The sequence below is a fragment of the Galleria mellonella genome, unplaced genomic scaffold (assembly GCF_026898425.1).
Source record: "Galleria mellonella isolate WM207_F2 unplaced genomic scaffold, CSIRO_AGI_GalMel_v1 utg173, whole genome shotgun sequence".
Taxonomy (NCBI): Eukaryota; Metazoa; Arthropoda; class Insecta; order Lepidoptera; family Pyralidae; genus Galleria; species Galleria mellonella.
The window spans coordinates 4,442,381-4,458,031 of NW_026442016.1; the positions used below are offsets into that span (position 1 = coordinate 4,442,381).

Below are 15,651 nucleotides of genomic sequence, written 5' to 3' on the forward strand. Positions count from 1 at the left end.
CCCGGTGTATTCAACGCTATGGGTTAACTGACTTGCTCTTCATTCTCACCTAATACCCGTCACTTGTGCCCCGCCAGCGTATACTATTAGCGCAGGAGGGATTACCATTTCATTACTATCCATTACCCTTACCCTTAAGTTCACCTCGGTTGGGTATATGATCTTAGTTCCTTAACTTAAAACAATAAAATTTATTTTTTTTATAATATAATAAATTTAAATTTTTAATAAATTAAAAGAAATAAATATAATATAATCATATAATCGCAGTCTGGTATGTTGTCATTGACGTAAGTACCAAATTAATTGTTCTTCAGACTATTTTGTGCAGTATTGACGTAAGCGTGGTTTAAGACTATTGTTAACCATATGACATTAATGCGACATCTTCATTAAATAAACAAATTATTTACCTCGTTTTATTTTATATTATGTAGGTACTTTATGGATTGGTAATTTGAAATTTAATGTTATAAAAATTGAATATGAAATATAAGTCTAAAGTTCGATTTTAACATTGAAGATTTATTATTCAGCAAAATGCTGATGATTCAACATTTCAGCCATTATCCATCCACTGCTGGCCATAAGCCTCCCCCATAGACTGCCATAAAGAACAGTCCTGAGCCACTTGCTCACTTGCCACTGATCGTCTCTCCAACTAGTGGGGGGTCGTCCTACACTACGTTTGCCCGTACGCGGTCGCCATTCAAGAACTCTTCTTTCTGCTGTGCTGATGATTATACATTATTATTATTTGTACAGTAACGACACTAACGATGACTTGAACTAAATTGTAATATAGAAAGAGGGTCTGCTTGAGAATAATATTGGGAGGAAGGTATTGTTAAGTACATAATAAGGAATTTAGTATCTTTTTGTAAATTAATCGGTTTATGAAAAACAAAAATACGTTTCCATACCAATCATATAATATAATTAATAATTTAATTCGAGTCAAGTAAAATTAACAAAATTAATAAATCATTAAAATCTGTACAATATAAACAAAGATAAACAATTTATAGTGGTATTAAAACCTCCATTTTTACAAAGTTCATACCTATATATACACAGAAGATTAATTCTAAAAGTAAGTAATTAGGTGTCTAAAATAATTAACACTTTTAATTATGAACTTATTTACTTACATAATCTATAATATATATATATATATATATATATATATATATATATAAAACTAATATACTTCTTAGAATCACAAAAAAGCACAAAAAAATGGGATCAGGAACTCCCATTCATGATCCGTACCCGACCCAAAGGTCCCCATGACACTTGCGGCATTTCCGCGTTGGATTGCCAGAGATATCCTTTGAGCCAGATACGAACCAGAACGGCGATCATGGCCCCTATCCGCAATGCGCAGACTCAACTTTCTTATAAAGGATTTTGGCTTCCGCTCCCCACACGCCCGTAGTTTCAAAAGCAACGGGAACGAAGATGTAAGCTGGTTCGAGAATCTTATATTTTGAATGTTTGATTCCAGCCGCAGTTTTCGCGGCCGATCCAACTACAAGAATTGTATCCCGCAGATGAGACACAGCGAACGTGCTCACACAAGTTGCATCCCATATCAAACAGCGCCTCCAAGGCACCAAAGTTAGACCATCAGGCCGTTTCCCATCCGACCGATTCAGACCAGGTGGCTCCAGTACACAAGGGATATCACTACTGCGCATTGCCCTTCGAATGATATCGTTGATAGCATGATGTCTAGGAAACCTTCCAGCTCACCTTAAGCAACTCAGTCCGTGATGACCTATGTAATCCACAAGTTCCCCACAAATGCACCGATGCTGTTTACAAATATTAATAACATCCCAATCTGAGTCCCACTGCAATCCGCAAAGAGTTGTCGTACGTACACTTTTAATATAATCTATGTTTTTTTAACTGTACTATATAAGATGTAAACTTGTACAGATGTTGCAAGGAGTATTAAAAAATGTTATTGTTAAAATCAAATTGAAGCAAGCCAAAGTAAGCACTTTGATTGTTATTCAATTTCTTTATAAACAGGTTACTTAGTGATGAAGCAAGCAGACGATATACGTTTAAGATTTCGTGTGTGGCATATGGTAAACGTACAGAGAAAAAAATTAAGACATATAGTACTAACTTTGCGAGGACATTCTTTAGGTAAAAATCCATTGCTTGATTTACTGGTAATGCTTCAATGGATCACAGAACATAATCACCAATGTATTGAAATTTTACAAAATGTGTATCAATTAAAGTGATTTTAGGTAGATAGATATTTGTACCGAACGTCGCCAACCTTGCGACAGCGCACTTTTTTTCCATTTTTAAGGACACACATTGCCATATAACAACATCAAAGATCCTTCTGTCATGTTTTTATTGTTCCTACCTGTGGATTTAGCTTTAGTTCTGAGTGCACATTTGTCACAATTACAACCTTGTATCAAGGTCAAATATTTTTATTTAGAGTGACAACTCTAGACAAAAATATTTGACCTAAAAATATACCTATATATATATATATATATATATATATATATATATATATATATATATATATATATTAATTAGGTGTATTTTATTCGTATATTTATTTTTTTATATATTATATTCGTATATCATAATTAGCTAAAAATTTTAGTATTTATGATAAATTCTTACACATTTCTAAATTATAAAGAGTAAATACATTAAAAAATATATATATTTATGCATATTTCAACATATATTTTCATTTTCCTGTCTTTGTTAATGAGATTGCATACAGACTGAATACAGCAAACGACGATATACGTGTTATGCACTTATTGCATTATAATTAATTATGTTTAATAAACATGTACTTGGATTTGTTCAATTCTATTCAAAATAAGTAAATCTATAATTATAAATGCGTTACAGATACACAGTTCTTTATCATGTCGTACGACAATAAGTTTGTGAAACATTATTATAGCCTATTAATATAAAAAATAAGTATGTACAATTTTTTTTTATTATATCTATTATATAAACATAGCTTAAATAGTAAAAAGATTTTTTGTGAAATTGAAAGGACGAACGAAAATTTTATTGTTATTTACATATACATATCTACACTCCAAGTCACGTCCCTTATTGTGTAGACGCAGCAATTCTAATACAATTAAACAATAATATTTTACTCTATACCACAGCATTATAAATAATAAAAATGAGAAAACATGAGGTAAATATTTTAATAGGATAATTCTTGTTCAAGAAGCGAGTGCCACTTTATTCGCAAGCCTGGCACTGAGAAGATCGTAAGTCGCGATTCTATGTATATTCCCTGGGAGTCTGCCCGGGGTCAAAGCGTTCCCTCGGGCTGGAGGCAAACCAGTTCCTGCATTTCAATATATTATATATGCGGCCTGTTTATTTATAATAGACAATTTATTACACCTAGGATTCTTGGCGTCATATAATATTGGATAATTATTTCTTGTCTAAATCGTGAACCGTTCACGTATTTGAATAATATATTGACCTTCATCATCATCATCATCGTATCAGCCATTAACTGCCCATTGCTAAACATAGACCTCTCTTTTAAGGGGGGGGGGGGGGGAGTTGCCAGTAATTGCCACATTTGGCAGGTGACTTGATCTGGGGTATTTGAATTTCTTGTAATTTGTTAAGTAAAATCAATTTTTTTTTGTGATTATGTATGTCAGCTCTATTCATTTTTTAATTACGGGACGATCAACTAATTTCGAATTCAATTGGAGCCCTTATTTATTTTTTGTCGAGATTATAAAATGTAATTTTTAATTATAGAATTTACTAATACATCGATACTACGAATACATAGTTTATACACTGCCATTTAGTATGATGATTATTCTATCACTGGTCAGTTTGTTTCTTACAACTGTTATTTTTAATGACCTCTAATTATCTCAAACATATTAATATGACAATAATGACTACTTAATAAATTGCCAATACTTATTATTAAAGAAATGTACGAGTATGTAAACATCGAAAGTATGAAGAACAACTTCTAAGAGGTCAGATAATATCATGACCTAGTACTCTGATAGTAATTAATTTATACTAATTATGTATTTGTAGGTTACAAATTAGAAACCGTATAACTTTTCATCATAGTGAAAATAAAGTACCAATGACAGTACAAGGAATGTCACGAGTTATTAAACACTTAAAAAAGATTTAAACCAGTTTCTTTCTATTTGTTAAATTTCAACGGTATTTTAAAAGTATCTGTTAGTTGCGTTGTTTTTTGTTTTATAATATAATAGTGCCTATTTATCGTATATTTAAAAAGGGAGTATAAAAATTATTCATTTATAATCATAAAAAAATTATCTTGTAAACATATTAAAATATTAAATCATACGTAAGATACATAATAGATTCTAATATAATTTATGAGAAGTGAGCAAATTGAGCAATATGTTTACTACGTTTGTAGTTGACGATAAAAGTTTGACTGTCCCGTTAATGATAGTAGTCGTGAGCATATGTATTCTTTTAATTTTTTTCGTTATTCCTTAATTAGATTTATTAACAGTGGGCTCGATTTTAAGGTGCCATTTTTCTAATGGACTCGATTCTAAGGCGCCATTTTTGTAAATTATCTCTTAACCTTATATTTTAATTTGATACTCGTAGTTTCGCGAAATTACTGTTTAATGGGCCATTATAAAATAAATTTATATTAATTTAGATTTAAATCTTAGTATAAAGATTATGTTGTGATATCAAATTTTAATTTAGGAGATAGATTTAAATAGATAGCGCCTCGAAATCGACCCTAGTGACCAATATAAAATATTTGTTTGAACTAGAGAAGATTAGAACTGATTAATTTTAATGGATCATAATTAAATGATTACTTCGCCTGCTCTATCAGTATACACTGGTGGGCACCAATGGGAGATGAAAGGAGAGGATGAAGCCAGTTCAGTTGGCTCCTTGCGCTGAATTTAACAATAATGAATCACTATGGTTTTCAAGGGGATTCTCGTGGAGATCGACTTAACAGGATATATTGTTAGCAATGTGGATTAACATCCCCATTACTAATGATTCTTCTCTCCCTCCCGATTAGATCTGATTTAACAGGACTCAAACAAGTATCACTTGACTTATGTTTACATATCAGGGTCAATCAATTTCACTACATTAGTCTTGCGGGTCAGAGTACTGAATAAATTATCCACTAACTTCCCAAAAATCAATGCTCACACTAGAATCACGCCTATATATAGAAATAAAAGTCAAATCAACCAACATTACAATATAATACTTATTCACAGTAATACGTCAAAAGAAAATAGTTTTTGCGCTATTTTGTTACGACAGGTGATTCCAAAGCGCTTCTAAACTAAGCGCGGAGATTTTATTGTTTCCATTGGAATTCGAACTCGTGACCTCCGTGTCCATAAGCGACGCTTGCACCGTTAACTCGAGGTGGAATACGACTCCGATTATCACAATTACCTTGTGTTTACGGTGCAAACCGTTGAGCAAATAACAAGAAAAGTAGATATCTAGTATTTTTAAATCATATACTCGTATGACAGCGCCGGTTTTTGTAATATGTAAATTGTTATATGTTTTTGGTAATTTTTGCACAATCACGAAATAGTTTAGTACTACTACACATACATTACAAGTAAATATCTCAAAACTAGAAATAGTATCAAAACGCATAGAGCATAGAGCTTATTTCTGTGATGATAAGGAAATAAGTGTCTTATTTCCTTATTACATATCCTACTTACCATTAAATGTAGTGTAGTCACTTTGAATAGCTTCAATAAAGAAAATACTGTCTAATTGTTTTCTTTTGTTCTAAATCTTTGTAAGTTAGTAAATATACTGTAAGCTAAGCCATAAAAATACGTTATGTCTACTGAATCGTAGGCTGTATAAAATCAGAGTTAATCTTGTACGCCCTAAAGCGAAATGAATTCCAATAAATCAATAACTGATTAAATAATTTTATAATATAATACATTGACTCTAATGAGGTTGTCTAATTTTTATATCAAAAATTTCTAAAAGTTTTGATTGTTATATCTAATATTTATACCATTGGCAATTTTACGTAGAATTAAATAGGCAAAATAAATATGCAAATAATGTGTTTATCAGAAATTAAAAACATAAGTTGTTTTTATCTTTTCTAAGATATATCGGCAACGTCAAAATCTACATTTTTAGATACTTCATTGGTACAGAATAATGTTAAACATGTATTGTGATCTTGAGCGGTGTTTTCTAAAATATTTTCTGGAGATTTCTGAGGAAAAGAGCTTCAGTTTACTTAGCATTTTCTATGTGTCACGCTGACCGCGTTAGTACTAAAATAATTTTTGACTTCTTATAATTTAGGCTGAATGTTCGTTTCTCAACTATTTGTGAGTACGAAACAAAAATTTAAGATTAATTTACAATAGTTATAATTGAAATAAATACATATTGAGGTATAATAACTTAGATTTCAGTAATGACAACCTTTAATGGATATCAGGGAGATTCATATGGTAGCGACGGTTTTCATCTGAAAAAAAAAAACATTTTACATAATGTATAAAAGTTATAAATAATATAAAAGTTATAAATCATAATAATTTTGTTATTTATAAGGATCATTGTCCACAAGTTCACAAGCTGGTTGACGTCCAAGATACATTCCTAAAAGTTCGTCAACATCATTGACAAATGTTAGACACAAATCACAATAGTGCCGAGTCTCATTGCCCACGATTCGATAATAGTGAATAAACACGGCGATGAGTTATCGACTGAGATCTCGGGTCGTCGGCCGCGGTACCGTTCCACTTGCCTCTGAACGCGACGAAACTAGTGCCCGCTCATTTGTTAATGTAATGCGTATTTGGGGTTTGGAGGAGGCATTCGTAATAAATCAATTTGAGCAAACGATATTTTCTATAATTATTTTTTTTACGTTTGTCTCGACTTCAAACTTGATTTCGAATATCGTGTCTATATAATTATTATTTACATATTATAAATATATTCAAATAGGCGTCTATTCTGTCTATACAAATAAATATATTTTTCTAACTCTTCTATCAGGGCAAAAACTATTGAAACTAGAACTTGTATTTGTTAATATAATTCCATGGTGGGAATTTCCATAGATACCGGTGGTGGGTGTTCCATGAGAGCAAATTCGCAGGATTTAGTTCTAGTGTGAGTTTTAATTTATAAAATAAAGTACTTAAAAGCATTTATTCTGGTGCCATTGTAAACAAACAGCTGAATGAACATCTTCGAAGTCATTCTCGCTTCTCACAAAGGAATGAAGAGCCTTATTCGCAATATTTTCCGCTTTCACTCTTTTTTTAAATATCTTCATTATACTTGCCATTTCTTATGATTGCACTAAAATAAACATATTTAAATTAATAAATTTTTCATATTTATTGCAACTGTGGTTTCATTTTTCATGATTAAAAATTTACAATAACGCAAACTTATAGTAAAAAAATTAAAAGAATATTCACATAAGTCACATATATATACGTGATTATATGGATATTCCTTTAATTTAATTATTATTTCAGTAAAATATTTTAGAACATTTAATTAATTTCATAAAAACATAAAATTTTCTTGTTCTCATGAACTGAACTCTTATTTGTCTTTATATATTGTAAATGGTATAATTATACCATTTACAATCTATATTTTCTATTGGATATGTGTACTATCCTTTATCTATGATTGGATAGTATTGTATTTATCTGTGGTATTGTTAATATCAGTTGTGAACAGTATATGACTAATTTACTTTATTTACACTTAATAGTATATACATTTAGTAGTTTAATCGAACATTTTCGCAATTGGCCATCACATAATACAGAAGAAAATAATTATATAATTTTAAAATAATAAAACAGCTTAAATCTTAAAAAAATGCTTTATTATTATCATTACTCGTTAATCATTATTACCTACCACCATAGACGATCTTTTCTTCCATGCTACTACGATAATTTCCCATTTAAATACAGATGTAAATGTATAAAAGATCGTTCAAAAAAGTTGTTATAAAAATGATTTACTTAAACGCCATTTTCCAAAGTACATGGATAATGCTAAATTTATAATACAATTTAATAGATTGAAAATACTAATTAATTTTGATAAACATACATATTCAAATATTTATTTTTAAATTAATAAATGAATAAACTCTTTATTGTTTCCTTCAATGAATGATACAGATTATAAATTATTATTATTGACATATTGTTTCCCATGCATATGCCACATCCATACGCCATTCTTGATTTCTACCGATGCATCCGCAGACGAATTCCGACGTGACCATTCCGCTAATCAAATTTTGTAACTGCGGTATTGTAACCATTACATTTTTTTTTTCAGACGATGCCATCAATTATGTATTACCGTTAAATAGGTACAGATGTTGCTCGAGATTGTTATTTTGCTCACACGATATGAATCGTTCGTCAAAAAATGAGTTTTGTCTCACTAAGTGGTAAAAGCCGGTAATTTCATATACGGTACTTAGAAACTGGATTACTGGCAAGAGCTGTTTATGCGGTTACATTTCACTAGTAAATAGATAGTGTACATTATTCTAAAGTTGAGAGAGAAGGAGATAAAATTCAACGGATCTAAGTTTCTATGACCATGAGAAAGAATAATAACTAATTTAACTAACTTTCTTTCCCTAAAAATTAACTGTTACACAGAGCTTAACTTTTTCACTCAAAAAGTTAGTTGATCTATTTGACAATTTTAGTAGTAGTTCACTTACAGAATGGTAAGGGGTTATAAGTAATGGGATGTAACTGCCCCCTTGCTAACAATACATCCTATCAGGTCGACCTCTACATGGATGCCCCTGAAAATCATCGTGGTTAATTTTAGTGGAATTCGTCCTCATCGTCGTCCCTCACTGATGCCTTGTCAACGTATACTGATAGTGCAGGCGGGGTTACCATTTTATTATCACCTATTAAAAGATTTACAATTGCAATCCGCAAGCAGTGCCTCGCTGTTTAGTTAAATGTTTAGATTTACAATCACTCGGAATATTAAAAATACTTTGATCAAATGTTACGACTATTTGTGTAATCAGGAAAAAACATCTTCATACAATAACACAATGACAATGAAGTTAAAGTTGAGAAAGCGTGAAATAGAACCTACTTCCTTTATATGTGGACTACAAAAGGAAGTTATTGCGAATTTCAGTCAGACAGATAGATAGGCACACTTTTTTAGATTTCGTCTGGGATTATTTGATTACTTCTATTACTAAATTTTATTAACAATTTTTTTAGTAAATTTATTCCGTTATTGCATCAATATCGATCAAAGACTTTTACGGAAATATAGTTTTTGTGGTTTCTTTCATTGTATCTATGTTATAATGTACATAATTTTTTAAATATCTAGTATTAATTGTATTATTTTTCATAAATTAATTATTAAATTAATTGTAACTCTTATAAAAATATACTTAGTAAATTACGACTATTTCTGACAAATTTTATAAATCGCTTCAATATTAAAATTGATTTTAATTCATATTAAAGAATGACACATACTTCCATTTATCCTCATTTTGCAATCTAAATGTTATTGTTACATGTATTTATTCCTACTAAGTCAGTATAGTTTTTTTAATTCCATTATCATCCAGATAATGGAATGATAACCCCCGTCTGTACTAACGGTATACACTGGCGAGGCACCAATGAGGAGTGATAGGTGAAAATACAAAAAATAGGTCAGTTAGCCTACCGTGATAAATTCACCTAGAATTAGACACGATGGTTTCCAGAGTGGACCATGTGGAGGTCGACCTGACAGAGTGTATTGCCAGCAATAGGACAGGTAGCCTGCATTACTAACAATCCCTGCCTTCTAGTCAATATAGCTAAAACAAGTCTATCATACTTTTAGATTTGTACTAGTTATTTTTACTAATTCCGCAATTATTATTAGGTAAGTAATTATCGTGTACAGAATTAGACAATTATATCTTCTTAGTCTTTGAATTTATTTTTAGATTTTATATAAAAATCTTGTATTCCTCCTTAGAGAAATTATCGTGCTTAACTCATTATGATCTATTATGTCAACGCCTATAAATAAATTTCACGGAGGCGATATCCGCAGAAGAATCAAAGCGACCAAATAAGCCTGAAGGATAAACAAGCTGAAGTGTCAATATAGGCTGGTCATATAGCTCAAAGAACCGACAACTAATGTGGAAGAAAGATTTGAATAATGACCCCGTATAGACAGATGACCCAAATGGCAATGTAGAACTACCCTCACTGGATGGAGCGATGATCACGAATGCATTGTAGGAAGCCAGTGGATGTCGGTGGCTCGGGATAAACATACACATACACATATATAACAGCATAAACCTTCCCCTAAGGACTGGTCCTTAGGGCAGTCAAAGGGGAAGGTTTATGTTCAACAGTGGACTGACAACGGCTGAAATAATTATACTCGTATTTTGTAACGTGGTTACTTTATATGTTTACTAATATTATTAATACAAAGAATATCATCTCTGGTATCAAAAGTTTTTTTAAGTCCCATAAATGAGAATATGATTGCCATAAGACTTCTGAAGTGATTAGACGATGGCTTTACGTACCCATCCAGATACGAAACATGTGAGAAGCATGTTTAATTTTTTTAAATTCATCCTATATGAATTTCGAAAATTTTTCAATTTACCTATTTTTATTTAACCTTATTCATAAAAATTAAAACTTAATATACATCATTTTAACTATTATACCACTATATAGTATTTTGTCATTTTTTTTTCAAATTGAGAATTTATTACCAAAAAAAGAGACAAAACAGTTTAATAGCTAAATTAGGTTTATAACACGTTTGACGTTCTTATGAATAAAAGTGTTATTCTACATTCGTACCGATAGCGGAACTAGACAAAGAAATGTCCATCTAGTGGCCAGTAAGTTAATATTGACAAACTATAGTATTTATTTAAGGTTAGTATCGTGTTTCTGACAGCGTTCCTGCTAACATTGTATTTTATAGCTAATTCATTTTGCCGTGCCATTATATGAGTAGCCTACAATGTTTGATTGGCAGAGCTTATTGCGTGATAATTTGTTAACGCTGCACCGGTTCAGTTTAATTATGTGCTTTATGACAAACTGGCTTTTGTAATTAAAGCTATGATTAATTTTATTACTTATACTTTTAGTGATTGACTAGATTTATTATTTTTCACCTAGTCTTACCATCCGATGGTCGCAAATTCTGTTCATTCAGACCAATGTCTAAATGTTTCCAAAATATAATGTATTTTATGTATTTAAAAAAATATTTATATTATTTGTTTGTGGGAATGGATTGTTAGTTATGGGTATTAGTAGCCCCATTTCTAGTAATACACCTTTTCAGGTCAACCTCCTCGCGGCTCTCTGAAAACAATTGTCTTTAATTCCAAGTGAATTCATCACATTGTGTCAACCGACCTGGCTTTTTATTCTCACCTATCATATCACTGGTGCTCTGCCAACGTACAGCATTAGGGCAGGCGAAGTTACCACTCCATCAACATCCATTAAAAAAAGTATCCATACGTACATCCATTCGTTATTTATACTTATAAATTCTTACATTTGTTTCTTTTACATCTACAAGAAATATTTTTTCCCCTCTTTAATCATTTGAACTATTTAGCTAGTATATCCACAGCTTTATGTTTATAATAACTTACATACTCGTATGAACTTGACATGATGTTAGAACCAACAGACCGTTAAACTAATCGTATATAGATATGTCTATGTAATTTCACATGTTGCTATAATTTTTACTAATTATGGTTATTTTTTAATTTCTAGTGAATATATATGAATGTTTACATATTCAAAAAATGTTTATGGTTAATCTAATTTGAATAAAATTTAATACACAGATAGATATACATATAGGTTATTTTTATATATATCTTAACGGACAAAGCTGTAGATTATAGCTAGTATACAATCAAATAAATTTTGTAAACGTTTTTTATTTAAATACCGGTCAGAAGGTACTATAGTGTGTGCAAACACCGCGGCTCGTAACTTTACGGTTAACTCAATCAGATGATGTCTAAGCGCGCGCCAGCGCGGGCGCAGTATGCGGAAATCAATTGGCGTTTACGTATACGTATCTGATGGATCACTAACCCTTAGGCGTTACGCTAGAATACAAAGAGAAGTTTTATGTGAAATAAACTGAATAAATACCACTGAACATATTCGCAGAGCACCATCTAGTTTCAAATTAAGCAAAGCTTGTTCTATTAGTACTAGACAATGGATAGACTATGCTTAAATACTTTTGTTTTTGTATATACATACATGTCATAAATACTTCATATAAACAAAATCGATTATAAATTATTTCACTTCTGGTGATCACGTTGATAATACTCGTATAATGTTAAATTTATTATTAACAATACCTGCTTGTTTTCTATAAAATAAAAATTCAGTATATTAAAAAAAGTACTATAGAATTTAATTGCATTATTTAGAAGTTTACAATTATGAATAAACTTGTGATCAAAACTTAAACTTTCTATATATATATATATATATATATATATATATATATATATATATATATATATATCAAGGGCAATACTAACAAATATACCGAATTCTGTTAGTAAATAATTTCAAGCAAACATAAAGATGGACGACAAAGAATCAATTAAAATTGATATTTGAATTTCACAAGTCAATTTCCTCAGTATATAACTGTATCGACGATACTGTAACGACGGCCGTCGGACTAAACGTCAAATCGTAATTTACTCATTTTAACACTGCACTAAGTTCAAAATAAATTAACGGCCAATTACTCGGGAGACAGGAGGTACCGCTGAGTCCTAACAAAGGCTATAATAAGAGCCATAAACGTCACGTTGTTTGGCGTCCCATGGTGCAGGGCAGATCTGTTAACGAGAACGAAACACGTCCTAGTGCCACGGCCATAGATTATTCTAATACAGACTGGGCATGAAACTTTTACGTAGCAGTTATTAGCTAATATTTTAAAATTATGTATATAATTAGTTTAGCAATAAAGATTTTTTCTTAATATTTTTTATAATTCAAGAAAAAATATGTATCTTTATAATTATGTATGAATTTGAGCACTGAATAAATATTTCTTAATTTCTCTCTCTCTCTCTCTCTCTCTCTCTCTCTCTATATATATATATATATATATATATATATATATATATATATATATATATATAAATTTTTAAAAGATAATTGTTAAAGATACCTTGCAAATATGTGATTTATAACTTTTTATAATGTTTTATTTATATATGTATTTTATTTAGAGGGCCTTTAAATAATTTTATTCTTTAAAAAGAAAGTACCTAATAAACGACTTGTAAAAGTTCTTAATTTACCTGTATTATTTCATGTGTACAATAGATATGGTTCATTTATAATTGATTCGTTTTATAATAAGATAAAATATATTTCCAAAAATGTGAAATTCATTATATAGCCATAATCTGCTTAGTTTTTATTATTCTTTTTCTTATTTATATTTTTTATGCAATATGTTTTTCACTATCTTGGTGTATTTGTTCTATTCTTTTCTTCGTAAACCCTCAAACTCTCAAAAATCCTCTCCGTCATAGCCATGAAACAATTACCTCTAGTTCAAGTTTTATTAATTCATAAGATATATTAAATATGAAACCTTTATTAATAAATAAGTGTTATACCTATAACCATGTCTACGATTTTTCTATTCTATCGACCAAGTTGGCCTGGTAGGGCGACGACAGGCGCGCGCGCAGGTCGCCGCGAGGTCATTGACCGGTCCGTTACGCGGTTACGTAACTAAACGTAGCTTACGGGTATAGTGAAAATAGTGCAAGCAGCAGTGTAATCTCGTGAATTCATTTGTATATACTTGCACAATTTAGACATTTATAGACATATTTATAGCAGCTTGTCGTATATTAAAGACTAAAATAGATATGAGTTTCAATGGAGAGGCTTATATTGAACTAATAATGGATGAATTTATAATGTATTCTAGATGTATTCAAATTATAATTCCGTAATGGAAGTTGGAGGAATTTTGAAGAATGTTGTACAACATTTGAAAACCTTAGTAATATCACAACAACGTAATAAAATGAACTTACACTACTGCCTACATTATTTTAATAGTAGGTATCTATATTTACGGGCACGTAGGCATTGTTATTAGCACTCATATTATTCTGTAATCAAACTGCTTCAGTATATCGATAGTTATTATTAAATTAACTCTATAAAATTAATTTGTGTCATTATTGTGTCAGGCAAGTAGTGTCATTTATGTTTACCATACTACAAAATAAATGTTTGTGACATTTTATCATAGACTACTTGTATCCTGCAGCTCCTCCTGGTCCTATTGTAATATTAAATAGCTTATAATCTTCTTCAAGGAACGAGCTATAAATATGAAAAATATTTTACAAATCAGACTATCAGTTCCAGAAATTACCGCATCTAAACAAACAAGCAAACTCTTGTTCTTTGTTATATTATAGATGACTAATCACAAAATTTTCATTAATGATACTCCAGTGATGATAAATACCGTTCATTAAAATAATAATTCCGGATATACCGTACAAGATACTGATATTCTTATTTAACAAATTTCTCTTTCTGGATCATTCTTATCTCTTCTCTTGTACTTTGTGATAACATCTGCATACTTACACAGAACGGATATCGTCATCTCATCTTCTTATAATCCAGAAAAATATAGATGATTTTTATTTGGATCATTCTTATCACTTATCATAACATCTGCATAATGATCATAGTGATTTGCATAGTTATCACAGGTAGTTCACAACACTTCACGCATCACAAGCTTCCTCGTATGTACTAAAAATGAAACGACATTTATCTCTAATTAACATCTACTCATTACTTTGTTTTTTAAATTGCGAACGTTTATAGCACCTTGTTTTAAAAATACTTACATTTGTTTCAATAGAATTCTATTAAAATTCACACAGTGGGTTCAACGAGAGATTTCGCTAATTGTTATGAATAATGGCGAACATTCTTTGTTACACCGTATTGTTAGTTGAAGCCGTTTACTTAATTAGCGTTGAATAAATGTACGCGATACAAATCTAATCTTATTCCATTATGTTAATATTTCGCTAAACGCATTTTAACTAAATCATAAAAACAAACACATTTCATCAACACACTATCGCATTCATTAATCAGTATTATAATATTTAATCAGATCACACCTTGTTGGATGTAATTAATTATAAAGAACCATAAATGTTTAAGTTTACGACGTTTGTGTCTTAAACTGTCTCCTAAACGTATTAATGTTTTTTTTTTTAGCTTTTATTGAAAACGCACACGGTTTTTTTTTATAGCGCGAAGAAAATTAAACATGTAAAACTTTGTAGGTTTTTGTATGTTTTACCTATGTTATTGTCAACATAATTTATAATGTGTGAATTATGAGTATATATTACTAGCTTTTAGCTGCGACTTCGTTCGTGTAACTGGGATACCTAGGTATATCCTTCTGCATCCTATC

The 15,651-nt window shown here is 30.5% G+C and overlaps 1 long non-coding RNA gene across 1 annotated transcript in view; it reads left to right on the forward strand.

Annotated features, from left to right (window-relative positions):
• Positions 1-15,651, forward strand: part of LOC128200298 (uncharacterized) — a 55,064-nt gene that overhangs the window by 13,813 nt on the left and 25,600 nt on the right. The gene's annotated exons all lie outside the window — the stretch shown is intronic.